We start from the raw sequence: 24303 nt of genomic DNA, 5'->3' as shown, positions 1-24303 counted from the left end.
TTAGGGCTCATCTTGACCCCAAATAGGAAGACACGCTCATCATCTTCCTCCATAGAAATGTCGATGTGTTTGCATGGAACCCTACTAACATGCCTAGCCTTCCTTAGGAGCTAATCGAGCACTCCTTAAATGTCTCGCTGAACCCAAACTAATTAAGCAAAAGCTTCGATGATTCGTGCAAGACAAAAAGGAGGCTATTAGGGCAGAAATAACTAAGCTATTAGCAGCTGGATTTATTAAAGAGGTGTATCACATGGAGTGGCTCGCCAATCCGGTCCTTGTATGAAAAAAGAATAATGAATGGAGAATGTGTGTTGATTACACCGATCTCAACAAACACTGCCCTAAAGACCCCTTCAGCTTACCTCGCATTGACGAGGTCATAGATTCAATAGTCGGTTGTGAGCTCTTGTCCTTTCTCAATTGCTATTTTGGTTATCACTAGATCTCCTTAAAGGAGAAAGACTAGATCAAAACTTCATTCATCACACCCTTTGATGCCTATTGCTACACCACCATGTCCTCTGGGCTAAAAAACATCGGTGCCACCTACCAGAGGGCTAACTAGTGATGCCTCAAGGACCAAATTGGGAAGAATGTCGAGGCCTACATCGATGATGTGGTAGTTAAGTCTAAGACTACCAACAACATCATCGTCGACCTCTAAGAAACTTTCCAGAACCTGAAGAAATTACAATGGAAGCTGAATCTCACTAAGTGCATATTCGGTGTTCCATCTGGTATACTCCTTGGGAACGTCATTAGTCACCATGGCATTGAAGGAAACCTAGAGAAGATAGAAGTGGTTACCAAGATGAAACCACCGACCAATGTGAAGGATGTCTAGAAGCTAATGGGATGCATGGTGGCTCTAACTCGTTTCATATCCTGATTAGGCGAAAAGGGTTTGCCGTTCTTCAAGTTGCTCAAAGCTTTCGAGAAGTTTACCTAGACACCTGAAGCCAACAAGGCCTTTGCCAAGCTCAAGCAGTTCCTCACAAATGCCTCTAGTCATGATGGAACCACAAGCTAGTGAAACCTTATTGATCTACATTGCTGCAACCAACCATGTTGTTAGTATTGCCATCATCATTGAACGAGAAGCTAGGCATGCCTATAAAGTTCAACGCCCAATCTACTTCTTTAGTGAAGTCCTGAACAAGTCTAAGGCTCGGTATTCTTAGGTCTAGAAGGTATTGTACGTTGTCTTTATTACGTCTAGGAAGCTCCGCCATTACTTTGAGACATATCAAGTAGCAGTGGTTACTAAGTATCCACTAGGTGACCTCCTCTGTAATAAGGAAGCCAATGGCCACATCATTAAATGGGTGGTAGAGCTCGGCACGTACTCCATTGATTTTAGGGGCCACCAGACGATAAAGTCTCAAGTGCTCGCCGATTTCATCAACGAATGGACTGACATGCAAGCTCCTATCTTAGCACTCGGTCATGTACTTTGACGGCTCCCTCAATCTTGATGGTGTTGGGGCAGGTATCTTTTTTATTTCTCCATCAAGGGATCACCTTCGATATGTCCTTTGAATTCATTTTCCAACCTCCAATAATGCCACCGAGTACGAAGCTTGTCTCCATGGTCTCTATATTGCCATTAAACTTGGCGTTAAATGCCTCTTAGTATACGGTGACTCTACACTGGTCATTAATCAGGTCAACAAAGATTGGTCTTGTACCAGTGACAAGATGGATGCTTACTGCTTGGAAATCAGAAAGTTAGAGGGCAAATTCTATGATATTGAATACCACCACATCGTACGAGATCAGAACCAAGTAGCCGACCAGCTATCCAAGCTAGGGTTGACCAGAGCCAAGGTCTCAGCCAGTGTCTTCATCCTAGATCTTCAAACTCTATCCATTAAGCAAGAGCAAGCAGTTCATGAATCTTCCCCTACTGAGCAATTGGTCCTGGTAATTCCCACATAGAGCAGTGACTGGCGAGAGCCTTTTATCAAGTACTTGACACTGTAGATGTACTGGCTGACAAGACCAAGATGGAATGCCTAATTCACTGTAGCAAGCATTACATGCTAGTCGATGGCAAGCTAATGTAGAAGAATGCAAAGGAGGAATTGCTTTGTAAGTGCATATCTTAGGAAGGAGTGGCATTGCTTCAAGAAATCCATGCTAGATCCTGTGGCAACCACATAGCCTCTAGAAGTCTAGTCGGCAAAGCTTTTCAAGTAGGTTTCTATTGGCCATCAGCTATCCCAGACGTCGAAATGCTTGTCCGACGGTGTTAGGGATGCCAATTTTTTGCCAAACATATCCACGTTCTTGCTCAAGCTCTGCATACCATTCCCACTTCTTGGCCATTCACATGATGGGGACTAGACATGATTAGGCCATTCAAGAATGCCCCGGCAGAAACTAATGGGTTTATGTCTCTATTGACAAATTCTCCAAATGCATCAAGTACAAGCCTCTTGTTTGGTCTATAGCAAAGAAAGCAACGGAGCTCTTTAACGACATCATCCATAGGTTTGGGCTATTGAACAGTATCATTACTGACCTTGGTTCTACATTTACTAGAAGCGACTTCTGGGATTTCTATGAGGATTGGTGCATATCCATTAAGTATGTATCGGTCGCGCACCCTAGGGCTAATGGCCAGGTTGAGCGAGCAAACAACATGATTTTAGATGCCCTGAATGTCGACGAAATATGGTTGACAGTCTACCTAGGGGTATGCCCAAGGTAGTAAATTGTCGGCAGACAGATGCGCAAGCCACAAACAAGATGGTGACGCAAGACAGACATGAGGTTTTATCCAGGTTCGGCCGCCAAGAAGGCGTAATACCTACGTCCTACGTCTGATTTGTATTGCTGTATGTCAATGAGAGATGTTTTTTAGAGGGATCCCCTGCCCGCCTTATATAGTCCGGGGGGTAGGGTTACAGATCTAGAAACCAATCCTAGTCAGTTATAATTGCCATATGTGGTCGGATAAGGATTCCTATTCTAACCGACCAGGATCCTGCTTGATCGCCAAATCTGCCTTGACTCCTTGTGCGGGACTCCGATCAGGTTGGCTAGGCCGCACGTCGTCTTTCAGGTGGACCGGACCCATCGATCCGGGCCGGCCCAAGCTTAGCCATAAGGGTATAGGGGTTAATACCCCCACAGCTAGTCCCCGAGCACCATGTATTATGCTGAGACATGCCATTTTAACCTTCTCTGACAAGTAAGGCTTGAGTTCTTAACATTTCTGACCACCATCATCGCTGGAGAAGTAAGTTGTCCAAAGAATGTATGGTGCTCTTAAGAAAAAAGAAAAAGATTTCCGTCCTAAGAAGTGTGCCCACTTGTCTTTCTGGAAAGAAATGTAAGTGGTCTTGAAGCATAGCATCCTTGAATCGTTAGAAGTGTAGGGGTCGAAAAAACCAACACATTCACCGCAAGGTGAAGTGTGCCCACTTAGTCCCCGAGCCTAGTAGTAGGTGATGTAGGCACGTGGTGCCAGGGTCTAAAAAGAATTCCTAGTTAAGTTGAGAACCCAATTGTCGTACAAACAAAAATGAGATGCACCGGCAGGTGCATCATACCGACGTAGTCCCCGAGCTTGCTGGAAGGCGATGTATGAACCTTGTAGCAAGGTCTAAATAAATGTCTCTCAACTATACATGAGTACAACTCACATGTAGCCAAGGAGAACCATTCTCTGAGCAGTGGTCGGGACAGTCCCCGAGCACATTGATAATCCTTACAATCATTCAAAGCACAGGGGTCAATTAAAACACATTCACCGCAAGGTGAAGTGTGCCCACTTAGTCCTCGAGCCTGGTAGTAGGTGACACAGGCACATGGTGCCAGGGTCTAAAAAAGAATTTCCACCAAAGTCAAAAATCCAATCATTGTACAGGCGATATAAGATGCACCGGCAGGTGCATAGTACCGACATAGTCCCCGAGCTTGCTAAAAGGCGAAATATGAGCCTTGTAGCAAGGTCTAAATAAATGTCTCTCAACTGTATGTGAGTACAAATCACATGTAGTCAAGGAGAACCATTCTCCGAGCAGTGGTCAGGATAGTCCCTGAGCACATCAGTTGCCGGAGCAGTCCCCGAGCATGGCGGTGGTCGGATCAGTCCCCGAGCACATCAGTGGTCGGAGCAATCCCCAAACATGGTAGTGGTCGGAGCAGTCCCCGAGCATGTCAGTGGTCTGGGCAGTCCCCAAGCACGGGAGTGGTCTGGGTAGTCCCCGAGCATGGGAGTGGTCTGAGCAGTCCCCGAGCACGGCAGTGGTCTGGGCGGTCCCCGAGCATTGTAGGAGTCTAATCCATCCTTGAGCACAAAACAAGCATCGAAAATACAAACACCATTGATGTATTTATTTGGTGTATTTATTTATCTCCTTTCTCTGCCAAGTCCAGTTTGACACGCCTGGTCAAAAAAGCAGATGGGTATAGTATGTCATTCTATCTTCTTACTCCTTTCTGGCAAACAGTTGCTTGGCACCTGTATGGAGGTGCATCAGTGTGGGCCCTCTTTCACTATCAACGAAGAGGCGCATACACTGGTAACGAAGTGGCGCGTTTATTGGCGTAGATCTCGAGGTTGTGTGAACAACCGTCTGCGGCGCATGTGCACGTCTCCCAATAATCTCGAGCAGACGAAACGACAGAGCTCTTTGTTATTTGTAATGTAGATCTGGTAAGTTACTCACACCGTTCCCCATTGTCATTCGCCGCCGCAACCTTCTTCTTCCTCTCGCCGAACCCTATTCCTCCAAAAATCATCACCAATCCCCTCACCACTGCATCCACCCCCTTAGTAAGGATAGACTAATGGCAAAGAGAGACGCCCAGAAGAAAGGCGGAGTCATGGCGAAGGAGTGGTGGAAGTCGTGGAGCAATGAGCAGACCATCGAAGACCTCGTCGCCATGGGAGTGCTCCACAACAAGGCACTCATGGGATGGCGTGCGTCGGAAGGAGAAAGCTTCCCCGATCCACAACCAGGTGAGATTGTGGTTTTCGAAGACTTCTTCAAACGGGGTTTTGGGATTCCAGTGCACCCTTTCCTTCAGGGTCTCTGCTTGTATTACGAGATTGGGATTTGCAATCTACACCCAACTCGATTCTTCTTGTCTCCACCTTCATCCATCTCTGCGAGGCTTATGGTGGCTTCCAGCCCCATTTCGACCTCTTTCGCCACCTGTTCTGTCTTCGGAAGAAAGGGAGCGGTGGCTCGAAGATAGCCAGAGGCGTCTACCTGAATCTGCATGACGGTATGAAAGCCCAATACTTGCACTGCCCCTGGAACACCTCACTGGACGAGTGGTACAAGAAATGGTTCTACATCCGTAAAGAGCCGAACACCATCACCCTGTGCGACGTGGGGCTAATTCTGGAGAAGAAGAATAGCTGGACAGAGAAGCCCAAGAACTTGGAGCAGATTGCCGAACTGCTCGGGATGATCCCGTGGGGAAAGCTAGATGGCCCAAGTGTGGTCGGGAACTTCATCAGCCGAAGGATCCAGCCCTGCCAGAAGAGGGTTCATCCTGGCTTCGAGTACCAGGGGAGCGCGGATCCAACAAGGACCAGGAAAGAGGCGCTCGACAAGACAGAAATCAAGGCCAGGATTGGGGAGCTATTCAACCTGGCCGATCCCAATTATGTCAGGCTGAACGACATCGAGCACGCCTTCAAGCTGGCCCGACCTCCACCAAAGGTAAATGATGCTTCCTTTTAACTGTAGAGTCATGCTGTAACAAGAAATTGACTGTTGTCTCCGTTATGTGTCTCAAATTAATGGTCATGACTGGGCAGCAGTGTTCGTGTCTCCGCCCCCCGGTGTGGATTACCCGCAAGTTGCCGGCCCAGCCGCCCAGACCAGCGCCAGGACCGACAACGTCCACTGGGCGGCACTCGAGGCTGTGGAGGATGCATCGACCAGAGCCGCTGGCAAGTGTCTGGCTGCCAACAAACGACGCCAAGCCATCTTCCCCCTTTCGAACAACGAAACAGAGGATGCGGACATCTTCCGGCTCGTCCCTCAAAAGAGGAGACAAATGGGGTCAATGGAGCAGGGTGGCTCCTCTGTGCCGGCAGTGATCGCATCACCGACCACTGCAACACAGAGGACAAGCGAGGGAAATATCGAGCATCAAACCCCGACGCCTATGCCAGTGGTGGAAAAAGTTCTGGTGGAACCTACCGAGCACGCGGAGCAGGGGCGGTCGAGGAGACGCTCCTTCGCCACATCATTCCGTGCTTCGAAGCTGTAAGTATCTATAACTTTGATGTAAGCTTGTAATTTGTATTGAATACTATTATCTTCTGAACTTTTCTCTGATACATTAGGTCAGCGTCCACCGAGAACCTCGACCAGCTAGCCGGGTGTGACACAACTTCGCCAGCAATGGTGGGAAAAACTGCCTAGCAGCCAGCAGTGGAGGAGCCTATAGAAGGAACTCCGCTGGGACCTCAGCAGGTGGACGACCAGACATTAGTCCCCGAGCGGCTGGTTGAGAAGACAGCCGAGCAGAGTACAAGTGCTCCGAGCACAAACCCTACTGAGGTGGATACCTTGGCGCCAAGGGAGCCAAATCAAGCCGAGGAGCAGCAGCCGGAAGTGGCACAGAGCACTCGTGCAGATGCAATGGCTCATGGAAAAGCCATGGTGGTTGCGGAGATTGCAGACTCCAGACCAGCGCCGCCCCCCGAATAGGAGGCCAAAGAGGACGAAATAGAAGAGGTCCTGGGCCGTCCCCAAGATAAGCGACAACATGTATATCTATCGCGTTGGCGGAACGACGAATGGGTTATGCACGAATAAATCCCAGAGGTCGAAGAGACCCGAAGAGTCGAACGGGCAGCAAAGCATCTGGTGACAGAAGTCCAGGTATGTTTGGCTTGACCACTTGACCCTATTATGTAGTCGATCTGTCTGACTTAGCTTATTTATGTGCAGGACTTGATGAAGACCGCGAAGTACCGAAAGAGGTGCTTCGACCAGATTGAGGGGATCACCGCGAATAATAAAGAACTAGTGGCCGAGGTGGAACACTTGCGCCGCCAACTTGAAGCCATCGACCAGAAGAGTGCAGAGCTAGAGGCACAAAACCAGGACCTGGTCGGCCAGCTTAATAACAAAGAGCGGGAAAGAATAAGTAAGTTGTCACTTTATCACAGCAAGTGTGTAACACGTATTGTTGTGTTGTTGGTAGTGACAGCTGTAATGCAGGCTTAGAAGCTGAAGTAACCCGCCTCCAAGAGGGGAATAGCCGCGTGACCGCAGAGTGTGGTCGTCTGAAGGAAGACAATGAGAAACTGGCACGCAGCCAGTCCCAACTCTAGGACCACACCACCAAAATGAAGGAGGAACTGAAAAGTAAGTATTCTAGACCACCTTTCTCATTCTGTTGCCCGCCTTGTCTTGTCGTGCCATAACATTTGATGTCTTGTACGGTGTTTAGTTTTAAAAGTCAATGCCAAGAGACATCTGGAGGCTGTGATCAAAGAGCGTGATGACTAGAAAGCACGATGCCTCGAGGTCACTGAGGAGCGGGACACATGGAAGAACCGGTGCCAAGAAGTGGCAACTGGCATTGTCCCCGTCCTCGACCTTATCGACCCGGCGCTCATAGAGGAAGAGCCAAATACGCCCCAGCTCGGACTGGTCGAGAGATGCAGTCAAGCGTGGGGATGGTTCCAAGAGTTTGTGAAGGAGGCGGGTGAGTACACGGGTGCCCATGTACTAAGCATGGTACGTGCTCACTACACCCTGATCGATCTCAAGCGCCTGGAGGCTGGGTACCCGAAGGAGGTAGACCCAGACAAGGCGGAGGAGCTTCGGACGGCCCAGCTGGACTTGTCGTCGAAGATAATTGGCGACATTAACCTATGTGGAGGTGGGGCAACACCTATACAGGGTACGCCATTGACGAGTCAGCTGGAAATGCCATCAGTTGCAAGCCAACCAACGAAGCCTGTGGTCTCGACTAGCCAGGCATCGGCGAGGCCATCCCCTTCAGCTCGACTAGCACAAGAGTCCTCGAGACTCGAGTAGGATGTCGGAATCGGCGAGCAGTAAGTGCCACGCGCCCCGACTTGCCAATGTAATAGGCTTAGAGCTGTAGAAGGAGGACATAGTTGTGTTATTGTAAACTTTAGCCTCTTCAGGCAAGCTTGTAATAACGTAACTATATATCCTTATAAGCTTGTTTGCTTTGTATAAAACATATTTAAGCTTGAAACTTTATGTTGGTGTAACTAAGTGAGAACATGTTAACGTTCTGTTTAGTTGTACCATTTTGCTCGACACATCATCCTAGGTAGTTTGTGCGGCCTTAGTTTGTCATGTGGTCGGAGTGTGAGGTACGGTGACCTGTGCACATGTAGACGCGGACAAGTCAAACCAAGGGGGACCTGCCGATCACCCGTAACGTAGAGAGCGGATCCCATGCACGTGTTGGGAGGAACCAGAGACAAGGCCTGCTCCAAAAACCGTAGAAGGAGTGGTGGTCAGCTTTTACTGGCTAAGTTAGAATAATCATAAAATTCGAAGTGACACATTAGAGTGGTTAGAGAAATCATAATTGCTTTATTCAAGTAAATCGAAAGTACAAGAGGAGTACATATCTCAGTAGTTAAGCATAGAAACGTCTAAGCTTGTCGATGTGCCATGAGTTTGGTTCGTCTGTACCGTCCAAGTGAGCTAACCTGTAAGACGTTGGTCGTGTGACTTTCTTGATCATGAAGGGTCCCTCCCATGGGGTTGCGAGTTTATGGATGCCAGCTTGGTTCGTTTTCCACTTCAGGACCAGGTCCCTGACCACGAAGAAATGCTCTTTAATGTTCTTGTTGTAATACCTGCGCAAAATAGCAAGGTACCTGGCCGTATGTAGACAAGAATCGAGCCTTTTTTTCTTCTGCACTGTTAACTTCTATCTCCCGTACTTCATTGACCTTGCCCTCATCGAAGTTCTCTACCCATGCTGATCTGAAAGCTATATCTAGTGGGAGGACTGCCTCAATGCCGTAAACCATAAAGTATGGTGAGATGCCTGTGTTACGACTGGGCTGAGTTCGGAGGCCCCAGACCACGGCTGGTAACTCCTTGAGCCATCTTCCGGGAGCTTTGTCGTTTTCTCTGTACATCCTCTTCTTCAATGCATCCAAGATCATTCCATTTGCCCGCTCGACTTGTCCATTAGCTCTAGGGTGCGCCACCGAGACATATTTTACTACTATGCTCCTTTCATCGCAGAAGTCCCAAAAAGCGTTCTTGGTGAACTAAGTACCTAGATCAGTGATGATGCTGTTGGGTATGCCAAAATGGTGGATGACCTGGTCGAGGAACGTGACAGCCTTTTCTGAAGATGCCTGTACCAAAGGCATGTATTCTATCCACTTAGAAAATTTGTCAATCAGCACAAAAACGCATGTAAATTTCCCAGGAGCCGGTTTGAAGGGCCCGATCATATCCAGTCCCCAGCATGCGAAGGGACAAGAGGCTGGTATCATCTGTATCTCATGTGCTGGTACGTGGATTCTCTTGGCGAAGAACTGACAACCCTCACAATGGCGGACTAGCTTCTCTGCGTCGGCTACTACTGACGGCCAATATAACCCTACTCAGAAAGCCTTATCGACCAATGTTCTTGGGGCCGCATGGTTGCCGCAGGAGCCAGAGTGGATTTGGTCTAGGAGATGTTCGCCTTCTTCCTGGGTTATACACTTCATCAAGATTTCCTCCTTTGCGTTTTTGCGCCATAACTTGCCATCGACGAGCAGGGACTGCTTACTGCGATGCATCAGGCACTCATTTTCTGTCCGATCAGTATAACTGCTGCCATCTGTTAAGTACTTGATGAAAGGTACTCTCCAGTCAGGCTCATGAGTGGTCGGAGGCGGCTCGATTGTGCTCAGCGCCGGAACCGTAGCCACCAATTGCTGGTCCGGAGCCTTGTCGACCATGGAATCTTCCTCTGTGATGGAAGGCGTGAGCAGGTCTTGGACGAATACACCATGCGGGATTTTGGCTCGGGATGATCCTAACATTGACAGCGCATCCGCTGCTTGGTTCTTGTCCCAGACCACGTGTATATACTCGATGCCATAGAACCTGCCTTCTAGCTTTCTTATCAATCTGCAGTATGCGTCCATCTTTTCGCTGGTCGTGTCCCAGTCCTTGTTGAGTTAGTTGATGACCAGAGCCAAGTCTCCGTAGACATAGAGACGTTTAACACCAAGCTCAACCGCAATGCATAAACCATGCAGGCATGCTTCATACTCGGCAGCGTTATTAGATGCTGGGAAATAAATCCTGAGAACGTACCGGAGCTACTCCTTGGATGGTGACACGAAAAGAACTCCTGCTCCTGCACCGTCAATGTTGAGAGAGCCATCAAAGTACATCGTCCAATATTCGTCGGATCCCGGAGAGGCAGACGTGCTTAAGTCTGTCCACTCGACGATGAAATCGACGAGTGCCTAGGACTTGATTATAGTACGGCTTGCAAATTCCAAGGAGAAGGGGCATAGCTCCATTGCCCATTTGACAATGCGCCCGTTCGCATCCTTATTGCGAATGATGTCCCCCAAAGGATACTCGGTCATGACCACCACATGATATCCATCGAAGTAATGTCTCAACTTTCAGGATGTTATCAGTATGGTGTAGAGCAGTTTCTGAATCTATGGGTACTTGGTCTTGGATTCGTTGAGGACCTCACTGATGAAATAAATTGGCCACTGTACCTTGTAGGCGTGGCCTGGCTCGTCGTGCTCGACCACCATGGTAGTGGAGACCACCCGATTGGTTGCCGTAATGTAAAGTAGGAGAGTTTCGTCTTCTCTGGGAGCAGTAAGGACCGGAGGTGATGTGAGGTATTGTTTTAGCTGCATGAAGGCAGCGTCTGCTTCCTCCGACCACTCGAACTTCTCGGATGCTTTGAGCAGTTTGAAGAATGGTAGCCCTTTTTCTCCTAATCTTGATATGAAACAGCTGAGAGCAGCCATGCATCCGGTAAGCTTCTGGACATCCTTTACCTTTTTGGGGGGCTTCATGTCTAAGACAGCTTTGACTTTCTCCGGATTAGGGCGTATGCCGTCGTGGCTGACGACGTTGCCTAGCAATATACTAGAAGGAACACCAAAGATGCACTTCTTTGGGTTTAACTTCCATTGGAATGTATTGAGGGCTGCAAAGGTGCGTCTTAGGTTGTCAACAAGGGTATGTGCTTCCTTGGTTTTGACAACTACATCATCCACATAGGCCTCTACAAGGTCGTCTTTTATCTCATCTGCGAGGCAGGCCTAAATGGCGCATTGGTATGTAGCCCCGATGTTCTTGAGCCCGAACGACATAGTCATGTAGAAGTAGGCACCGAAAGGCGTGATGAAAGATGTCTTGATCTGGTCGTCCTTTTTGAGAGCGATCTTGTGATAACCAGAGTAGCAATCGAGAAAGGAAAGCAGCTCGCAACCGGCAGTTGAATCTATGACCTCGTCTATGCGAGGTAAGCTGAAGGGGTCCTTAGGGCAGTGTTTGTTGAGATTAGTGTAATCAACGCACATTCTCCATTCATTATTCTTTTTGCGTACAAGAACCAGGTTGGCTAACCACTCCGGATGATACACTTCTTTGATAAATCCGGCTGCCAAAAGCCATGTAACTTCTACCCTAATCGCCTCCTTTTTGTCGCAAGCGAACCATCATAGCTTCTGCTTGATTGGTTTGGCCTTGCTATTGACATTTAAGGAGTGCTCGATCAAGTTCTGAGGTACACCGGGCATGTCAGAAGGTTTCCATGCAAACACATCCACGTTGCTCCTCAAGAACCTGATGAGCGCATCTTCCTATTTGGGATCCAAGTTGGCCCCGATAAGGGCTATTTTGCTAGGATCACCATCGACTAGCTGGATCACCTTGTGCTCCTTGGACCTGATGTTCTTGCATGGAGCCTCAAGCTCTGGGATCTCCAGGTGGTCGGCTGAGGTCTTCTTAGCATCGAGCACGGTCTCGGCCATGCGAATAGAGAGGTCGTGGGCCTCTGCTATTTTGAAACTATCGTCTTCGTAGGTGTAAGCGGCGTACATGTTACCTCGGAGGGTTAGGACTCCTTTCTCGGTAGGCATCTTGAGCACCAGATGCCTATAATGATGTATGGCCATGAACTTGGTGAGCGACGGTCAACCAAGAATAGCATGGTAGGTGCCATCGAAGTCAGCGACCACAAAGTTAACGTAGTCAGTGCGAAAGTGGTCCGGGGTCCCAAACTAGACAGGTAGCGTGATCTACCCAAGAGGTGTAGAGCTCTGTCCGGGGAGAACACCCTAGAACTGTGCCTCATATGGCTTAAGATCCGCCTGAGCTATCTTCAGCGCGGGCAGACTGTTCTTGAATAGTATATCGATGGAGCTGCCACCGTCGATCAGTACTTTGTCGAACTGGACCTTGTTGATACAAGGATCGAGGACTAGGGGAAAACATCCTGGCTCTGGTATTGCGGCCCATTGGTCCTTCCTGCTGAAAGAGATTTCGCGGTGAGACCACGGAGGGAGCCGGGGATCGGCGTTGGCCACGTTCAAGCAAGCACGGGCGAGCAGCTTGCGTTCCCTCTTGGTCTCGATGGACACTTTGCCTCTGATGATGGTGTGTACGCGATCGGTTGGCTTGACATACTTGTGATGAGGGTCTGCATCGTCATCGTCGTTATCCTCCTTGCGCTATTCCGCTGCATCATTAGGCTTGTCGGATGTATCCGGAGCCTGTTGATGCGTATAGATAGACTTGAGGATGCGGCAATTCTCCATGGTATGGTTTGACTTAGGATGGAGCTAGCAGGGTCCCTTCAATGCTTTGGCATAGTTGTCTTCGTAGTTACGACGTCCGCCGCCCTTTTTCACAGTATTGACCTCGCCGTCGTCTTCCCAGGCACGCTTGCTCCTGTAATCGTCACGGCGGTTGCACCGCTGATTACGTTGGTCACGGTGGTCGCGGGAGTCATTGCGCTAGTTGCGGCGGTCAAAATTGTCGTTCCGACCACGATTGTCGTGGTAATCGTTGCGGTGTGGAGGGTGGTCGGAGCGTGGAACCCTTGCTGCTTCTTCAACAACTATCTTTTTAGCGTCGTCGGCATCCGCATATTTCTTAGCGGTGGCCAAGAGCGCTGTGACTGATTCAGGTCTCTTCCAGAGGAGCTTGTCTCTTAGGGCGTCGTGGAAGCGGAGGCCAGTGATGAAAGCCTCAATTGCCTCGTTGTTGGAGATTGATGGGACCTTGATGCGCATCTCCGAGAAACGCCGAACGTACTCGCGCAGTGGCTCATCTTTCCGATCTTAGATCCGTTGCAGATTGTACTTGTTGCCCGGTTGTTCACAAGTAGCGATGAAATTGTCGATGAAGGCTTGCTTAAGCTCCTGCCAAGAATCAAAGTAGTTCGCTGGCAAGCTGACCAGCCATTGGTGACCTGCATGGCCAACAGCGACTGGGAAGTAGTTAGACATGACGTGCTCATCAGCCATGGCTGATCTGCACACGGTTTCATAGAGCATGACCCATAATTCAGGGTTTTCTTTGCCGTCGTACTTCTAAAGTTTCTCAAGCTTGAAATTCTTGGGCCATATGACTTGGCGAAGGTGTGGAGTAAACTGCTTCAAACCTGGCAGACCGTGGGCAGTGTCATACTCCATACGGCGATAGCTTTCGTAGGATGCTCGATCGTCGGCTCTCTGGTTGATGCGAGCGCGCAGGTCGCGTTCACCGAGGTAATGGCAGAGATCATTATTGCCATCGCGGCGATCTCGATTGCCATCTGTATTAGCCCTGCGACCGTGGTTATCGCGGCGGTTGTCGTAGTTGTCTCGGTGATTATTGTCCTGGATGTTGCGACGGTTGTCCTCCCAACGGCGGTTGTCATCCCGACCACTGTCATGGCCATCGTTGTTGCGCGAGCCACGTTGGTTGAGTGGCTGTGAATGACTTGGGTGCTGGCGGCTGTGGCTTGACTCGACTGATATGGATGGAGCCCGAGCTTGGTTTGCGATCTCCGTGGTCTGGGCCATAGCGGCCGTCAGATAGGCTTGTATTTCATCGCGAACTACTTGGGTTTCTGGGGTGTTCGGTAGCCATTGCATTGTCGCCATGGTGACGGCTACGTTAGCACTTGGAGTCCTGAAGACTTGTTTGTCTCCCACCCTATCGAAAGCATCGTTGAGGTCACGTGGCTGGACCCTTATGCGCCATGCCTCCTAGTCTGCTTCAGCTTTGATTTGCCAGTGATTAAACTGGTCAATGTTGCGTGCCTCACGTGCAGTCCTTTCTTGTTCTGTTTCGCCAACTACTGGTGGTTTGTCATTGCTAACAACGTTGATCAAACCCCCTCGCCTTGGCAGGAAAGACAGGAATTGCGGGAACCCCGGGGCGTGATCCGGGATATCTAGATCGTATTCGACGCCTTCATCTCTGTGATGCTGGAGCTTGGTGTGGATGGAGGCATCAGATGCGGTGCCAGACGAGGAGCTGGAGTCACCCTCTTGGACCATGTGGACGGATCCTTCACGATAATCTTCAATCCGAATCATGTTGACGAAGTTGCATGGCTTCAGCTGAGGTCGGTGCATAAAACGCAGATTCGAGCGGCGTTGTAAGTTGTACGCATAGCTGGAGGCAGCGTTTCACAGGCCATAGGGCTGGACCTGGTGGTTCTCCGTCGAGGCTTTGTACTCGGAGAGTCAGAGGCCCATTGCGGAGGTCGGCTGGCGATGAATGGAGCGCCCCTCAGGAGTAGATATGACCACAAGATCTGTTCCAAGTCACGTAGGATGACTGGTCTGAGCTGGTCGGGTAGATCTATTGTGGGGAGCGGTTACCTGCTCATTAGGTTGACTTTGAATCGTACTTACCAGAGCTAGGGTTTCAGCGAGTTTGGTGTCGACCCAATCGATGGAGTCGAGCAGGTCAGTGTTGTCGATCTGCTTCCCCTTGTAGCGGGGAAGCGGATGATGGGTTGTCGGCGTGGCTGAAGGTGACGTAGGCGTGGTCGGAGCTAGATGTACCGTGGTCGGAGCCAGATCCATCGTGGTCAGAGCCGTATCCATAGTGGTCGGAGCCGTAGCCGATGCAGGTGAAGTAGTGGTCGGCGTGGACTGAATCCATGCCTCCTCCGTGGTCATGGCGATGAAGTCATCAGAGCCGGTGGTCCAGGTGATCTGGTCGATGGTGAACGTGAGGCCATTCGGCGTAGCCATGGAGCCGGAGATGATGACCATCCTGTTTGCTTAGAGAGCAGTATGCACACCCCCTACCTAGCGTGCCACTGTCGACAAAATATGGTCGGCAGTCTACCTAGGGGTATGCCCAAGGTAGTAAATTGTTGGCAGACAGATGCGCAAGCCACAAACAAGATGGTGACGCAAGACAGACACGAGGTTTTATCTAGGTTCGGCCACCAAGAAGGCGTAATACCTATGTCCTGTGTCTAATTTGTATTGATGTATGTCAATGAGAGATGTTTTTAGAGGGATCCCCTGCCCGCCTTATATAGTCCGGGGGGCAGGGTTACAGATCTGGAAACCAATCCTAGTTAGTTATAATTGCCATATGTGGCCAGATAAGGATTCCTATTCTAACTGACCAGGATCCTGCTTGATCGCCAAATCCGCCTTGACTCCTTGTGCGGGACTCCAATCAGGTTGGCTAGGCCGCACGTCATCTTTCGGGTGGACCAGACCCATCGATCCAGGCTGGCCCAAGCTTAGCCGTAAGGGTATAGGGGTTAATACCCCCACACTGAAGAAGAGGTTATATGAGAAGGATTAGAAACATCTAGGCAAATGGCTCAAAGAACTACTAGCTATGGTCTGGGGACTAAGGACCTAGCTAGTCGCAACACTGGAGTCTCCCCCTATTTCTTGGTGTTCGGATCAGAGGCCATGTTACTCGCCGATGTCGCTTTGCTAGCACCAAGGATAGAGAATTATGATGAAGAGAACAACGATCAGGCACAACAAGATGATGTCGACTGACTTGTGGAAGAATGCTTGGTCACATGTGTTCAGACGGCCAAGTACCTAGACAGTCTACATAAATACTTCAATAGCAATATCCAGGAGTGATCCTTCATGGTCGGTGACATGGTACTCCATAGGAAATAGAAGACCAATGGGATGCACAAGCTATCTTCACCTTGGGAGGGTCCATACATTGTCAAGGCTATGACCCGACCTAGATCCTATTGACTCTGCGATCAAGATAGTGTAGACATCCCTAACTCTTGGCCATCGAACACCTCAGGCATTTCTATCATTGAGATGGTGTACTAAGATATGTACCCCTTATGTATTTATGCATTTCAATAATGATTTTCTCCATGTTGTTTTCTCTATTTGTTGTTCTCCATAATTTTCCTCCAATTATCTTTTGTTTTTCTCCATGCTACACATATTTGAGATGATGCTTTCTATTGCCATTTGATTCACCGACCAGCCATGTTCTGATTCGTTTTATCTAGAAGTAGTCCTATTCTCGATTTAACACCTAATCGTGCTTTGGCAGTAGCGCTCTGCGTCATGGGTGGTCGGCAGTGGCTCCTCGGTGATGCCATATTCCTAAGCATGCATAGGAGCTAAGCTCTTTATGCCATGGGGTGTGGGATAGCCGGGCTGATAACAAGATAAGGGACTAACAATGCATTGTTAATATTAAATATTAACACTTTATACATACTAAACACTAAAGTTTGATTTACAACTGCTCAGCATAATGCCGACAAGCCTGTTACATTCTAAGTTGTCATGGTTCATTGCCAGCATTGCCAAACGGATCCATGTTGTTCGCTAGTTTGATCGCCGAATAGGACACCTCCTCCTCCAGCGTGATGATTTGCTCGTCGCTCAGATTTCAGGCAAAGCCACCATTGATTTATTTGAGCTTCATAGAGGGGTAGACTAACTGGACAACTACTAATGCATGGCCCATGGTAGAATAAGTGATGCCACAAGCATAGTGCTTAAAGTTCTCTAGCACTGACTTGCACCTCTCCAGGATGATGTCCGACCGCGGTGCTCTATTGGGCTCCAGCACTTCTTGGGCGATGAGATCTAGCACGGGTTTTATCCCTTTGGAGATGGTCTTCAACTTTTCTTTACTGTCCTCCAGCCATAGCTCGAAGTCATAGAACTATGCCTAACTATTGGTTCAAATCACTGCAGACAAGAAGGGCAATCATCTTAAACATGTTTCTCATAGAAAGAAGGGTATTGACATAAGGAATAACTTACGATTCAGTTCTTTGGTGAGTTGCTCTTTCACCATTAGAGCTTCATCTCTTTCTTTCTCTGCTAGCACTTTGGCTTCATGTGCTAGCAGAGCTTGGGTCTCCGCCTCCACCTTGGCATCACACGCTAGGCGTGCTTCAGTCTCTGACTGCTTCTTTGCTTCATCAGGCTCTACACCAATGAAAGATTACTACCAGCATGGGTGAATTGAGGATATGAAAGCAATACACCATGGGGCCCAAGGCCTTACTTTTCTCCTGGTCTATGCCATCACCTAGCTGATTTGTCAGCTCCCATTTCTCCACCTCTAGTTGTGTCTTTTCTGCTTGCAACTTCTCCTAGTCGACATACGCTTCAGCTAGCATCTTTTCTAGAGTCTCCATAGACTCACGCAGCCTCTGGTTCTCAGCAATTAACGGAGCCACCCGCTTCAGCTGGCATGCATGGTTCTTAGAGATCTTTATTAGCTCCTACAGCAAACAACAGTTAACTGGCATAATCTCCAACTTCAATTGGTCATGTAGACAAACTTACTTCAATCCAGCTAGATAATGGTGCTAGTGCCACCTTGAGCTCCTTCACCTGCTCGCTCGCCTCCTCATCCTCCACCACCTCAATCGTATCTCCGCGGCACACGAAGGTCCGCAAAAGCTGAGGAGGAGGATCTGGATATTTGGCGCTTCACGCTCAATTTCTTCAATCACCTTAGGGGACTCCCTTGCCTAAATTGGTGCTCGGTCGGCTTGTGATCAGACGCAAGGGCCAAGATCCATTATTGGTGTCTGAGCCTGAGGACTGGCCCTTGGCTCCAGGCAACTAGTCGGTTCAGTAGAAACATCTTCATTCATTTGCTCTGAGTGCTCGGGGACCAGCCAAGTTTCTAGGTATTTCTCGTGTTTCTTCAAGCTATCCCACCCTAGCACACTGAGCACTGGTAGTTGTGGCACTCGACTTGGTGTCCTGCTGAGCCTCACTGATGTCGATTCGGTGAAGTTCCTTGGTTGACGCTTCCCTGCAACATGATGTCATATCATCAATACTTCCACTTTGGTTATGCTTGGACTAAATCTAGGGCAGAGACACTTACTCATTGGATCGCCTGCATGTAGCTCTAAATGGCTAGGGCCTATTGGAGCTCCTTTGTCCTTCAGTTGTCGACACGAATCTTGATTCACCTCCAGCGCTTCTGACCTTGCCGAGGTGGCTCTCCTGGCTGAAGCCCCTCGTCTAGGCTCAGGGACTTTGCCCCGAGTGGATCTCTGGTCAGCTGTGCTTTGGGCTGGCCGGTCGAAGGCTCTGGCAGTCAGTGTTGGAGCAGTCATCTGCATAGCTCATTGCTACAGCATCTTGCCTGCGTCTTCATCATCACCTGACTAGTCCATGATGACTTGTCAGCGTGCCGAAGGCTCTCGAATCGAGATTCCACCCCTCTTGCGTGGTGGCGGAGTGTTTGGTTTTTTCTTCTTCTTCACCGGCTATGCTCAGGATGATTGTTTCCCGTGTGATGGCTGCTGACACCTAGGAGTTTCCTCCACCACATCTTCAGATGAGGATGATGAGCTGCTCTCTGAAGGAGGACCTGCCAGAGCTTGGGTTGCATGGGCATCTATGCCCTTTGGCCAGGTCCCATCCGGCATGTTAGAGACATACACAACACAATCCTATCCACAAGTTTTCAAGAAGATGTTTCAACATCAACAAGATTTGACATTACAAGGACTGTCAATAATACACTCTTACAAGTGGTGGTGGATTCATGATGTTGTATGCCACTCACTGCCCATGTTGCTTAGTTTGGTGTTACTTGAAAAGAGCTCCAGGAGGTGAATATAGGCGTCGCCCTTATTTATCTTCTTAGGGGCTTCCCGAGCGCTATCTTCATCACTTGTATATTCATACATGGGGTGGAACCTCTCCTTGCTTGGCGTATGATGTAACACCCTAAAAATTGCCTCTTTTGAAATAGAGCTAAAATAATTTATTTATGAATTTTTGTGCACATGAAATATAGGAAATAAAATTTTTCATTAAATTAAAATACATCATAAGGTAGCAACATGTTTGAGCATACATGTCATTACATTTGATTTTATTGGTTGAGTGGTTTTAATTGAAAAGTCAAAATGGTTAAAATGCTTTTGAAATGAAATAAAAAATGGCTTCGAAATAAAAGAAAAGAAAATTAGAAACATAAAAGTATTATTAAAGTTGTAAATTTTATCTTGGGAAGCCTAACAAAATTGTCCATTTTTATAGGGAAGTATATTTGAAACCATACTTGAATTTGAATTTAATTGGGCTTGGATTTGAAAAACTAGAAGTAGAAAGGTTTTGATTTTGAAAAAAATGCTTTTCTTCTTTTTGGCCTAGCCTCGGAACCAGCCCAGCAGCCTTTCTCCCCTCCTCCTGCACTAGCCCGCTCTGTGCGGCCTGCCGACCAACCCAGCATCCCCTCCCTTCCCCTCCTTTCCTCCTTCCTGGCCTCAGCCCAGCCCAGTCGCTTGGCTTTCTCCACGCGCCGTTCGGCCCTTCGCCCCCACGCGCTTTCTTTCCCTCCCTCTCGCTGTGCTGCTGGTCCTGCCCATCAGCCGCCACCTCCCTTTCCTTCCCTGCGCGCGTGCTTTCCTTTCTTGCTCCCGGTAATGGCACACGCCAAGTCGGCAAGCCACCGCACCGGCGCTCCCATAAGGCAAGCACCAATCCGCCCGCGCCCGCTTCCCCTTCCATCTACCACACCTCGCCTAGCCTATAAAGCCCTGAGCCGCACCCCTGTCTTCTGCCTTTCCCCTCTGCACTTGAGCTCGCCACCGCCACCCCATAGCCCGCTGCACCGGTGCCCAATCATCGATGCTGACGTGACCCGGAGGTCCACCGTGTTTCACCGCGCCTGTAGGTACCCCCATCTCCTGTTTTTGGTCATGTTTTGATCAGATTTCCCTTCACCCGCACCCTCTCTCTCTCTCCAGCTGCCGCCGTCGATGACCAGTGCCTTCGGAGGCCTTCTAGACACCACGACCACTTATGTCGACCTTGCGGTGAGCTTCTCCACCTCCCCGTGCCCCTGTTTCGGTAGTTGACGCCCTAGAATGCTGTACTGGCGAGTTCCAGGCACGCTGGCCATGGCGCCACCATCATGAGCTTCTTCCCCGGTGACCCGCTGCCCCCGTACATGCCTGCGTCGTTGGTATCGTCTAAACGGCTGAGATTAGAACGCACCGGTTGGTTTAGTAACTAGTCCACCGTGGACTCGTGGACGTGGTCCACGGCGCCGCGTCAGCACGTGCCCACGCACACGTGGTGCACCGCACCAATCACGTGCGGCCACGTGGCTGCCCGGTCAGCAGCCACAGTCAACCAGCAGTCAAGCCACACACGTTTTGTAGTAAAGCCCCTCGGTTTCCAGTTAATTAACTGGCAGTCCGATTTAGTTCAAAATGATTTCTTTTAGGTCCTGTTTTATTCTGTTTTAGACCCTGTGTTTTCCAAAAATAGTACCCGTAGTCCTATAACCGTGTAATTTCAGATTTTAAATGTTTTAATTCAAAAATAAGTTCAAGTTATTTACAGAACTACCACTGACCCTTATTTCATGAGTAACTTTTGCATTTTAAGTCTGATTTGACCCGTTCGAATTGCGTTAGGACCGTATTTATGTTTTCTACATGTTTATACAACTGTTAGGCATGTTTCCAATATTTCAAATTCATGGGTAGATTTAATTTATTATTTAACTATAGGAAAATTTGTTTAAATCATAACTTATTCATTTTAACTCCGAAATAGTCCGGTCAAGTTGCGTTAGATGCATAATGATGAGATCTATGCGTTAGTAATAGTGTTTACTATATTGTATTTCTAAAATGACATGGTTTAAATCATAACTTGATTAATGATTATGCAACTGGGTTTTATACATAAAATATGATTTGTTTTACTTTTGTTTTATAATTTAAATCTAAAATTGACTTAATTCAATCTATATTATTTATAAAATATCTTATATGGATATAAATGAAGCTTATAGTTTTATTTTTCACGTATTAAGCAAATCTCTCGGTTGTTGTAACTTTTCAACCATAACTCTGATTAGCGTGCCTCTTGCGACTGTGTGTTCGTAGCGATACGTAGAATCGTATTTCAATCTCTTTTACTTATTTTTCTATGATTAGTGTACTGTTCTGATATAGATGCAATTGTATGCTATGCATGTATGTATATGGATGTTTGTGTGGTGTTCTAAGAATTACGTCCAGTCAGTGAGATACACGTGGTGATCCAGAAGAAGAAGAAGGACGTTGAAGAATAAAGCTTACCGAAGGATCGGTGTGTAAGGCAAGTATAGCATGGGACCATCCTTGTTACCCATTCATATTACATGTGTCTACCTTGTTGCCAATAAGGATATCCTAGATATTTGATATCTTGTACCTTGAAACCTTTGGGATATTGCATTGGGTAGTTTTTGCTAGTGCTTAATCAAAACCATGATCTTGTAACTTGACTAATGGTATATGCAATAAACATTAAAATATGACTTTTTAGCAACATGGCAACAGGGGGCTGGAGTGTTTAGCTACTTTCTAAATGCTTTAGATTCCTCTCCCTAAGGACTTATCTGTAAGCGATCATCCGGGACTTATAGTATAGCTATGAGGGCTATATGGCTCTGGCTTTAGCTCAGTATGAGGACCTTTTCTAGTTTGTTAGTGGTTACCTTTATGGTGCATGAGGGTATGTTTCCTTTTCTGCTAGGTTGTGTGTACCGTGCTGTGATGCCCACGTGTGCCACTCCTAGAGAAGGGACATATACGCCTAGCGGCCCTAACTTGTTAGACGAACCTTTGAAAGGCTTCATAGTGAACCCTATCGACCTTCCTTGGAAGTGGGTCAAGAGATTAGCTACCTCGGGCGAAAGGGTAAATCACGACTCATAGTGAAGTGTACAAACTCTGCAGAGTATAAAACTGATATATCAGCCGTGCTCACGGTCACGAGCGGCCTTGGACCCTTATGGAATAGTGATGATCACTAATGGATAATGGTGCTAATGATTAATTGTTTATGCTATACATTATTCATGTTTACCTAATCATGTGTTTATGGGAATGATAAATTCTTTGCCACTCAATTGCTTAAAAAGATGATCTATTAAGGCTAATCGCAGTAAACCAGTGTCAGCTTTTTGAGCCTCATGAAGCCCATGATATAATTGTTAAGTACGACATGTACTTACGCTTGTTTTACTTTTCTATACATTGGATAAAAATCCTGGATGGGTACCAGATTGCTGGTTTGGAGGAGTTAGGCTTGTGGTCAACCAGTCAGTCGTCCCTATGGATTTGGAGTCTTCGCCTGAAGATCGGAGTTGACTTTCTGCTGTCTTTACTCTGAGGTTATTTTCCTTGTACTAATACGTTATGTAATAAGTATTGTCTCTTGATATTACCCTTATTTGTGGCTATATGTGAGATTTGACTTCCTGGGCTCACATATAGTGTGTATTTGGTTTTGTCTTTAAAACCGGGTGCTACATATGATGAAGTTGATGGCTATACCAACTCTGTCAAGATTGTTACGCATCTAACATAGAATTTGCAGAAGCTCATCAACCTAGGTCATCTCCAAACTGGTCGGTCTTGCCAACCAGTTTGCGCTTGGCACTACTAAATGGTCTATGTCAGCCGACATGCTCGGTTCAACATTTCAGATATAGAACCACTAGCATTTCATCCCTTCAATGACATGTTGAGAGGCACAAGTATGTATTACTTCACCATGCCATCCCTCAGCTGCAGATAAACTCCACCAACAACTTTGGGGGACCCAGATCCAAGGAAGGGTTTGAGGCAGAAGAAATAGCGAAAGAGGTTGAAGTGCGGAGTGATTTCGATGAATGCTTCACATAGATTGATGAAGAGGGAGATATGAAGAATGTTGTTGGGATGGAGATGGCAAAGGTTAATGATGTAATAGCCAAGAAGCTTCCACAGGAAAGGATATGTAGGAATCCCAAAATAAGCCTCGAATGCAACAAGTTCGTTAGTATCGGGGGTTGGGAATGGTTCACATGTAGCGGGGCACCATCCTGCGGTTACTTGATCTTGAAGGATGCCTTTGAACACCATTTTTTCAGGGTCTCCTAGGTGATGGTAGATCTGACCCACTCTTGGTCACGGCAGACCTCGCCGGTACTCTCCGCCGCCTCTGTCCCTGACTTCTTTGGGCTCGAGCGGCTATGTTTCTTCCCACCCTTCGCCATGGATCAGATCTGATTCAATTTGGCTACACTCAAATTCGATTGAGGAGGCACTGCGGTGTAATGCAACTATAGCAGGGTGTGCGAAGGCGAAGCGCTGAGTATTTTGCAGTTGCAAGGAAGAGGACACGCTAGGAGGAATGAGGGAAGTGCGCTGCGGCAGGCAGATTCGTATGGTTCGACCGCAACCCTTCACCTTCACGGTTTTTGGGAAACCACGCTGACTCTGCCGCATCATTCACACCCCTCTAAATTCTCTGTCAATGGTTATTAGGCCGGTTTAATGGGCCTCCGGGCATACTAAATGGCTGAGCCTATTTTGTCGGTCTACTCCAATTTTGCCCTAATATAGTGCTAAGCACTCTCCATTTTCTTCACACTATAGTGCTAAGCACTCTCCATTTTCTCCATGGGTTAAGTGCTAAGCACTTCCCATGTTTGTCATGGTATAGTGCTAAACACTCTCCATGTTCGCCATGGTATAGTGCTAAGCACTCTCCATGTTGGCCATGGTATAGTGCTAAGCACTCTCCATGTTGGCCATGGTATAGTGCTAGGCACTCCAAATTTTGGCACGGTTAAGTGCTAAGCACTTCTCATGTTCGCCATGGTATAGTGCTAAGCACTCTCTATGTTTGCTACGGTATAGTGCTAAGCACTCTCCATGTTCTCCAAGGTAAAAGTGCTAAGCACTCTTCATTTTTTCTTCATTTTTAAGTGCTCAGCACTCCAAATTTTACTCCAATGTCTAGGCTAAGCACGGGGATTTTGTCTTTTTCACTTGTTTCTTTGATCCTGCTACAAG

Source organism: Miscanthus floridulus, chromosome 8 (assembly GCF_019320115.1).
Source record: "Miscanthus floridulus cultivar M001 chromosome 8, ASM1932011v1, whole genome shotgun sequence".
Lineage (NCBI taxonomy): Eukaryota > Viridiplantae > Streptophyta > Magnoliopsida > Poales > Poaceae > Miscanthus > Miscanthus floridulus.
This window is presented reverse-complemented; position numbering follows the sequence as displayed.